The sequence below is a fragment of the Botryllus schlosseri genome, chromosome 16 (assembly GCF_051294905.1).
Source record: "Botryllus schlosseri isolate E-star chromosome 16, Bs_hap1, whole genome shotgun sequence".
NCBI classification, from domain to species: Eukaryota; Metazoa; Chordata; class Ascidiacea; order Stolidobranchia; family Styelidae; genus Botryllus; species Botryllus schlosseri.
The window spans coordinates 21,749,264-21,759,501 of record NC_137251.1 but is presented as its reverse complement, the minus strand read 5'-3'; the positions used below and the strand labels follow the sequence as shown (position 1 = coordinate 21,759,501).

At 39.8% G+C, this 10,238-nt stretch overlaps 1 long non-coding RNA gene across 3 annotated transcripts; it reads right to left on the bottom strand.

Moving 5' to 3' along the window:
- Nucleotides 1-1,638: 1,638 nt before the first annotated feature.
- LOC145459388 (uncharacterized) lies at nt 1,639-5,253 on the bottom strand. 3 transcript variants are annotated; one of them, XR_013921359.1, is made up of 7 exons: nt 4,183-5,253; nt 3,887-4,123; nt 3,751-3,825; nt 3,510-3,693; nt 3,062-3,195; nt 2,613-2,707; nt 1,639-1,785 (listed from the first exon to the last, which is right to left on the bottom strand). It is a non-coding gene; the product is annotated as an uncharacterized LOC145459388 (long non-coding RNA). The 3 variants fall into 3 exon arrangements; XR_013921361.1 differs by having other exon boundaries at nt 4,197-5,253; XR_013921360.1 differs by lacking the exon at nt 4,183-5,253 and having other exon boundaries at nt 3,887-4,176.
- Nucleotides 5,254-10,238: the final 4,985 nt, after the last annotated feature.

Sequence of the window (10,238 nt, the reverse complement as noted above, 5' to 3'; positions counted from 1 at the left end):
GTAAAACGGGTTTCTATACTTGCTACCCCAGTCGCACGGATTTGGTTTTTATGATACTATGAACATATAAAGAATGACACCGTGCGCCTGCTGGATTTATTTTTATATCGAATAACGGTATCAAGTTTCTTGATTGGTAGAATAAGCATCATTCGCTGACTATAGTGTATTTGGTCTTGATGTTGTGTGATTTCGGGTCAAGCTAACAGCAGAGAGTCACTAAATATTCACAAACGGAAAGCTGGACATTTCGAGCAAACTTTTGAACAAAGCAAGTAAGATTTTTAAGATTGCCAAGGTGTATATGGTCGTTTAATGTTGATCTTTTTATGCTGCCAACGCCATGCATAGAGTGGCCCGCGCAGTTGAAATGCAATAAATTTCAACCAAAAATGTTATAATGAAGTCAAAATTGTAATATATAAAAAAGAAGGTTCACAGTGCAGAACCTACCAAGGTTCGTTTGTGAACGTGAACCTCTAAATTTCTGAGGTTCACACACAGAACGCGAACGTGAACCTAGCGTTCACAGCATCCCTACTCGGTGGTGCAGTGCGCATAATCTTATCGGTGTGACATGAACATGAATTAGCGATGTACATTGTACAATTACGCTCCTTACATTTTCGAAGACATCCTCCTCCACCAGGTCCACCGCTAACTCGCTGATCATGTAGTATATGGAAGAACCAATAATATTGATATAATTCATTCAAATAATTTAACGGCCAAATGCATTTAGTAAGCCCCCAGAAGTTGCATCGATTAACTGACGGTGGACCCAAGATCAGTGTTTATTTTGTCGGGAAGGGGGCTGAAAAAAGTGTGGCTTCGGCCCTAGTTACAACTTAGCCTACAACATACAACCACATACTCCTGAACTGGATCATGACCACTGACCACCTCTAGTTGATAGACAAAGCTTTGCTTGTGTGACGTCATCTTGATCGACAATGTGCTCATACCTCATTTTGACATCCGCTAGGGGGCGCTAAAGAGCGTCCGGAATTTGTTAAACCAATATATGGCAACCCTAGGGTAGGATGTCTGATTTATTTTCGCAGCAATGGATGCTGAGCGCCCAGCGAGATAGCCGCGGATAGCAGCTTTCGAGCCCTTGATGTGAGTTTGTGACCCAGCCCGAGATACATGTCGCATCAACTCGCTCGGCTCGACGAGTACTTAAGTAGGACATGTCGTCAGACTCGTAACTCTATCTAGATCAGGGGTGTGCATTGTGCAAGCTACGGCCCGCAAAACCGTTTAGTGCGGTGTGGAAAAGCCTCAAGAACCGTTGTAAAAATATTGATAAAATGCATACTAAGATCTAAATTACTGTAGATATTTGGTTAAACTTTTTCCCAGCAAACACAGAATATATTGCATATATATTGTGTATATGTCTCAACTACTTCAAAATATATCTAGTCATATGTATTGTTTATATAAATCTGTCGACACATTTGCACATATATAGGATATCTTCAAAGATACCTGTATGACATTGTCATGATATCTTGCCTGACCCCAGATGACCCCTGACCCTAGGTGACCCCTGACCCTAGTTAGGTACCTGGACCTGCCACATCCTGCACTGCCCTTATCAAGGAAGACTGACTGATAATTTTACAAATCATGCATGGCTTTGTTCGTGTATTAAATCAGCACAGAACTGCGCAATCACTTCAGCAAATATTGCTGCCTAAGCATAAGTTCGAAATCGTTGTCGGAATTGTCAGACTCAGTGATGACAGCCTTGTTCCTGTTATCTTCTTCATCGCCTCCCTATAACATAAACGAGTAGATTAGTACAATTGATTATTATCACTGTAGAATAAAAGTTGTTCTGTGTTTGGTTGTGAGTAAAGTGGGATGGTGGTCTAAGTCACATTCACCAAAAGACGTGAAGTCCTCTTTCAAAAGCGACATGACCTTTACTTTTACACTGAAAATATAATCAACGCAGTTACGCTGTCAAGATGAGACACCAGAACCTGTTCAATAATGCCTGTCATTATAGAGATGATTTTCATGCTATTGGCGTCATGAAGTGACTGCTGCTGGAAACGGATTTCAAAACCTATAGTTTGGGCACGGGGTGAAGATTGTTCTCCACATTATTATTTTAATATTAATATGGTAATAGTTGCCTGTGAGAGGCTGATGTGATATTGATCGCTCCTTCCATGCACGACACAGCAAATATATGCAGTGGTTCCCAAACTGTGGTCAGCGAGACAATTTTTATGACTGCGTAGTACCTTCCAGAAATTCACACGATCCAGAAATTTTCAGAGATTTTAATTCCTTGAGTATAAAAATCTTTAGACAGGTTATTGTCTAAACCAAAATCGAAGTTGCTTAAAATTATTTTGTAAATCAACACAAAGTAGAGTTATTCAAATTAAATTTTAATCTCCCCGTGCGAGACAAATGCGACCCGCGGAGGGAAATTGTAAAGGTCTGTCTCGTAAATTTTCTCGTAAAGTTTGGGGACCACTGATATACAATGTTCTGAAGATGAGCGGTAACAACAATTCACTTACAGTTCAATAATATCATCAAAGACACAACTGTCACACCACACAGGCTTAACTTAACAACAAAATTACCTTGCAAGATGCAGCAACAGTTAGAGATCTTGCAACCTGATCTTTAGTTCTTTTATCTGGGATCTCGAGGTCAGGATGAGCCGATCTGCATGCTCCTAAAAAGAGATATAACTAGATGAAGATGTCCACTGTCCAGTCATGGTATATTATACATCAGACAACGAACAAGTTTCATTGATATAAGAGACTGTTGGAGGTATAGAATTCCAATATACTATTGAATAATATATTCATATTGCAGTAATATATTCAATTGCAGCTGAATATTTTCTGCTAAAACTCATTAGCAACTAGAGTACTGAAGTAGGTAACTTAGCACATCACGACATCAGTATTCTTATTACCAAATATGACGTCAAACGATTAAAATGTTGAAAAATCGAGGCTAGGGCTCAACTTTTTTTACGTTGATTACGTTTAATTTCCGTCAATGACCGTTGATAACTTACGTCTAATAGTCTTTTCAAGTGTCACTCTTGTTGTTTTGACCCTTAAGACTAGGATTTTCATACTTTCTTTACAGCTATGCTGGTCATCATATTTCCGGCAATTGTACACCCCGGATTCCCATTAGAGCGGCTACCTGTAAAACATTATATTAGTGGTACACAATACAGATGGTACTGCCTTGCATTAATGGTTTGCACCAGAATTAACAATAACATTTATGGGCATTCTAGATAAAACCATCCACACCATAAATTTCATGGTCACGCTAATCAAAGGCTTGGTTGACTTTGCGATTTCGCAATAAATCACATTGGCAATTCAATTTTTGATAATAGAACTAATTTCGAAAAGGACCCCTGCTGTGTCTGAAAATGATTCCTTGGTGTCGGCGGACACCCCTGATTCAGACTGTCAATCGCTTTGTTTGAATGAGAAACAAAAACATACCAGCGCAGACTTTGCCGTTGTTCAAAGGTGTTCCAGCTGTGACCAGGTTTCACAGGGATCTTCAATTATATCTTCCAGCAAAATTTGGGCACTCGATTGAGGTCTTCTAGAGTCATTGTCGATATGATGTCTGAGGAAATCCATCATCTGGTTTTTCTGCAACTTTATGTCTTTGATGCACAAGCTAAAAAGGATTCGATTACAAGAAAGTCAGATTGACCATCATATGTGATATACTTACCATTACTTTATGACAGGCCACATTGTTGATGGTCAAAATTTTGTAGTTCAACGATGATTTTAAATGAAGGAGCATCTGAAAAACAGAGAGACTTTATTCTCAAATTCGAGAACGCATCAAAGTGCTAGGAACTTACTGCAGGACTTAGATCTCTGGCCGTTACATTCAATGTTGGGATCATAGATCATGCCATTCTTTAACACTCTTTTCGCTAAATGATGGCAAACTTGCATTGCGAGCATCATTGATATCACTCCTGCTTGCCACACTTTCATTGCCAGAATCATAAGATGACCGCATTCTTGAAATTGGCATGTCTTGTATCTGAATACTTGGATTACGTTTCTTCCTTGCAGTGCAGGAAAAACATCATCTACAAATTATAAACGTTTTACATATATGTACCATATTTCACGGAATAAAAGGGTATACCTTGAGTCCTTGACCATCAGTTGACGCCGAATTATTCAAAAATTGTTTGTTCAGCTGACGTTTTCGTTTTGGCCGCTGCGCTTCATTTTCAGTCCAGACAATGACGTGAGCAAGCCACTACTCTCCGCAGCGTTTATTATATCACTAAAAGCTACCTTCAATACATCTAAAACAGATGGATAATGTAGATGGCAAAGGTAGGCCCACTTGGAAAACAGTACGCTAATTCTGAGTTTATAACTTACTGGATGAGCATTTCACCTGTATCTTTTATACAGAGACCGATTGCGATTATCATATTATGGTTGCTTTTTATTCTTAGCCTTACCGTGCTATTTGCATTCTTACGCAACCACCAGACATGCAATACTATTATAGATACAAACAATTTCACACAATTCACAATTCATAAGATATAAGCTAGTCTGAATCAATGAGATCACTTCTACATCGGTTTTCCAGCTTTTATGTATTACAGCAACAGCAACCGATTGTTCTTGTTCAACAAAAAGCACAACAGCAAATGATTGCTCGATTTATTGATCGACTAATACCCACCTATATTCATTTACAGCAAATCCTTAAAGTAAGGTTGGAGTAAGTTGATATCCAGAAAATGTGCTCATGATTAGCCGCACAAGTTCTATAGTTTATTAGTTGGTTTGATATGAATCAAAGAATTATATTCAGACATAGCCGCCCAGTTATGATATGGACACCATATTACCAGAAAGACTAGACTAGTTCTATGAAGTTATATCGTATTACCTCAAGTCAAGTCCTTAACTATGATTATATAAGAAGCATAGCCTATACAGTGCAGTTTTCGGTATTCTTCTATAGAAATATGCTTGGATTAGCCTCAATTAACTGCGATTTCCCTGAACGCAACTAAAACCAAAACGACAACGATATCTGCACTGCAAGCCGCCATTATCAGAGCGCTTCTGTCTTTTGTCTGACGATTTGAAACCTGCGCGCCGAAACGGGTGTTCGCGTGGGAGAAAATGCCTCAAGCCATTGAGTCACTCGGCTCCGACGGCTAGACGGCTAGATGGTTTTCAGCGTAGCCGGAGTGGATCCGGATTCTGAATTTGGTCTGACCATAGTGTCCTATATGGTGTCGACACAAGCAAATCGCACGGTTCAATGAAATTGTATCACGTCACAGTTTCCATTTGGCTACAGGCAATTTGACGGTGATTTTGACCGACTTGCCTAGCATTAAATTTGATGAATCGGGTATCAATCGAAAGCTGACGCTGTACTTCTTGCGAAAATATAAATTTTATTCCACTCATGGCCCTGGAACCCCCACAATCTGCCCCAAATTATTCATTGTCGAGTAGATTGGCAGTGTGACGCAACAATGATGTCTGGCGGAACGAGAGACTAGCTCAAGAGCAAGGATGCGGCCGAGCGGCGAGAGTGGGATCAGCTGACGTCGCGGCAATAGCAATGTGCAACCGCGCCACAGAGAAACGCTGCGCTGTTGATACTTTTTCTATGCGTTTCGGTACAAGCGAGCACACACCTGCCTTTCCTTGACTTGTAAGGGTAGAACTGGGTCCACGGAATGTATTAGGGCCCTACCAATTTTCGCGCAATATCCTTCAGCTGATAGAGATATGTAGGCTACATTGGATATGTCAGATTATTATGATATCGATTGCCTTAGCCCCCTTGTTGCGTAGGGCTCCAGAGATGCGTGGCGCTGTTGATACTTTTTCTATGCGCTTCGCTAAAAGCGAGCACAAACCAGCCTTTCCTTGACTTGTAATGGTAGAACTGGGTCCACAGAATGTATTTGCGGTCCCTACCAATTTTCGCGCAATCCTTCAGCTGTTAGAGATATTTCTAGTAAGAAAAATATACTTTCAAGTAATAAGATTCACTCAAGACAGCAAATTTAGATAATGTAAATATATCATATTGTAGTAATACAACTACAGTGTTGAGTTTTCACCACGTCGGTGACCTTGCCAAATTCCGAGAAGGCGAAAAAGTGCAAACTCTGTTGGGCCGAATGGACAATGGACATTCAGTTATTCACAGATGCGAAAAAAATACTGCAAATCCGTTTTACGTAAGTTACATTAGGAATATATATACAGGCTACAGGATGAATATAATTCAAATATCTGCGATACCACTGTATTACTTTTGACGCTAAAGGTCCCCGGCATTCAAAAACGCTATTTGGTGATTGAAAAATGCTAAACCAAATTCCAACGTCAACGTTTATAGTGATATCAGATATATTCCAGTGAAAAACAAAGGTATGAATTTGGTGGTAACATTTTGGAATCATTTGGCAGGTATGGCCCGCAAGCTTTCTAGTAACGGATTGAATCGCGACTAGGGCTGGGCACAATGATTCGAGTACTCGAATCTGAATCGAGTATTAATTTCAATGATTCGAGTCGAGTAGTAAAAGACGATTTTTTCGAGTACTGAAAGTATACGCCCCACACAGCTGAAAATTATTTTTACTAACGAGAATTATAGTTTTGATACTATTGATCCACTGAGGAAGTCCTGAAACCTTGATCGGCCGTGTCGCAACATACCAGGCATGGTACAAAGCTGCGAACGTTACTGGAAATAACACATTTCTGAAGTCATGATTATCCAACAACATTGTCAAAAAGTGCAATGAAATCGGTATGGTCGAAAAAAATACCGAAGTATATTTAATGTGATGGATAACAGGCATTATGTTCTTTGTGGTGACATAAAAGGTACATATTTGAACTTTGACATGGTACATTCTCTTGTGACGTCATAAGGAGTGATACTCGATTACTCGACTCGACTCGAAGCATATTACGTGATTCAGAATCGAATCACTCAGGTACTCGATTTTGCCCAGCCCTAATCGCGACAGCGATACCAGTTTAATTCGACACTCCTGCTGTTAAACTTTATTCAACAATCAACATTTTACCTGCTGCATTCGCGGACCAAGTCCTACCCATACGGATCAAATAAAAGCTTGTAATGTATGCTCATGGTCAATGATCCTTGCTCACACTTAACCATAAAAGCGACTATAGAAAGTATCGACACCCGCCATCAACAGCGCGACGTGTCTCTGGAGCCCTACGCAACAAGCGGGCTAAGGCAATCGATATCATAATAATCTGACATATCCAATGTAGACTACTTAGACGTAGCCTACATATCTTTATCAGCTGAAGGATATTGCGCGAAAATTGGTAGGGCCCTAATACATTCTGTGGACCCAGTTCTACCCTTACAAGTCAAGGAAAGGCTGGTGTGTGCTCGGTTGTACCGAAACGCATAGAAAAAGTATCAACAGCGCAGCGTTTCTCTGTGGCGCGTTTGCACATCGCTATTGCCGTCACGTCAGCTGATCCCACTCTCGCCGCTCGGCCGCATCCTTGCTCTTGAGCTAGTCTCTCGTTTCGCCAGACAGCTTTGTTGCGTCACACTGCCAATCTACTCGACAATGAATAATTGGGGGCAGATTGTGGGGGTTCCAGGGCCGCGAGCGGAATAAAATTTATATTTTCGTAATCAATGCAGAGTCAGCTTTCGATTGATACCCGATTCATCAAATTTAATGCTCGGCAAGCCGGTCAAAAATCACCGTCAAATTGCCTGTAGCCAAATGGAAACTGTGACGTGATACAATTTCATTGAACCGTGCGATTTGCTTGTGTCGACACCATATAGGACACTATGGTCTGACAGTCGGATTGTAGCAGGATTTTTCTATTGAACTTTCAAATAGTATAGCATTATTTTGGCAGCAGTTTTTCGGATTACCCAGAATTGGAAATTCATAAGACTTTCAAATTGCCGCCTGGAGCCGTAATGGATTCGGATTCCAAAATTTGGGATGGCCAAGAATCAAAATATCTGCAAAATCACGCGAAAGCGGCGTGTGACAAAAGGAAAAACATTCGATCATAGCAATTTACAACGACGTAAATTGCTATGATTCGATAGTGGCAATAATTACGGTGACATATCACCCCATAAGAGTAAGACATCAATAAAATTGATAGTAGATAAATTATACCATAAAATGAAACAATAATCGAATTTGATTCCTCACAAATATATTTTCGGCATTTTGACGAAAGTTGTTGGATAAAAAAAAGATGTATTCAAGATACGTTTCCGCACAAGATATGCATAAACACAATTTTGAGATAATTAGGATAACAAAAAGATATCCGAACATGTCCTGAATATATCTCGTGTTTGCTGGGTTCTTGATATATTTCAGCACGATGAAGTTACAGCTCAAAATCTGCCGACACATCATGTTTCTACCTGTCCTAAAAAATGTCTTCTCCATTGTGAACACAAAACGAGTTATAGCCAGAAAAACAAAAGTGGTAGTGGAGTAAATTATCACAGAAGTGCGGCCTGTTCTACAGCCCTGGACCCCTCATGCCAGCCTGGGTTCTCTGATACTCTTTAAATCCTTAATCCAATCGAAGTTACAATATGGCAACATTTGTTGGGGTAGAACTTCACTCGAGCCACTGCAAAAACTACAACATAAGCTGCTCCGTATCACAGCCAGACTTGGACAACCAGAAAATTTTCAGCTTTTCTAAATTAAAATAGAATTAGAGCTACATAGTTTTTTCCAAATTAGATTAGAATTAGAGCTACAAAATTTTTCCAAATTAGATTAGAATTAGAATTAGAGCTTCGCATCTTTTTCCAAATTAGATTAGAATTGGAATTAGAGCTACACAGCTTTTTCCAAATTAGATTATAGAATTAGAATTGGAATTTCTGAATTCGCAAAACGTTGAAAATTGAATGAAATTATGACTTATAAATAAATACAGCGAAAATCAAGATCAGTTCATATCAAATCACATTGCGCATTCTCATAAACATGAGAATGGTTAACGTCTGTAAATCAAGCTTTTCTCGTTTTGCACTATACCAGGGGTCACCAACACGTGGCCAACGATCTGATTTGTGATTTTGGAAGAACGCGATAAACAATTTGAAATGCTGAAATTGATTTCAAGTAACAAATTATTGTATTTGTTTCAAAGTAATTCATTCGCCTGTGCCAAACACCACTATTCCTCACTAGCCGAAATGGCTTCGGCTTCGGCCAAAAACATCAAGCACAAAAACAAACTACGTACTTTCCTTTCATGGAAACGTCGTTGGAGAGTATAAGCTGATATGAGCATATTGCCTTGACGTAAAATCGCCCAGACACTGCCAAGACCGAGACACTTAGAAAATGGCATATAGGGCTTTCCCACAAGATCAGTCTTTGGGATGAGATAGTCTTTCGGCTAGTAAAACATGTCCGCATATCCCCAATATGGATTCATAGTCGCTGAAAAGCCTGGTCAGGTATCGTGCGCAGCTTTTAGTTCAAAATAAAATGAAGTTTATGATCATGATATTTCTTGTTTTATATGTACCTCCTTAATAGAATATTACTTCTTTTGTCGTTACCACGCCTATCGCCCATGTTAGTAAGCACGGCGTTGTAATAACGTAAAGCTTTAAAACATGATTGCACGACTGTGTGTGGGCTATTTCGTCACGATATTGCATTATTGCATGGCTCTCTTGCATGGCTGCAAAAAAGATAATATTGCCGTCATGCCTACGAGTTCTCGAGCAGCCGCCTTGAGATGAGGAAAATGATTTTCTCCTTTCCAGTAACTCCAAACATCGCAGTCCATGATCATGCTCTTCTTCAAAATCCCGTTCCACTTCATTCTCTAATATATTTTCTTTGGTTAGATCTAATGCAATCATCATCATTTTACTAGATGTAGTTATGGGCATGAAGGTGAACAAGCCGGTGTTAACTGTCTTTTTTTTCTTCGCTGCTGTACTCTTTGTGATCGAAACTATAATGTTGTTCGGAGACTACACGCTTCTATGCCATCATTGCTATTATTCGTCACGATAAATACTATATGATGGTACGGTGTATGCAAGTAATGCGATGATTGCGATGCGCCTTGACACTGGATTTCCCTGCGGGAGAGGGATATTCTTATTCACTCGGTGAAAAATGCCGCGAACAAAGA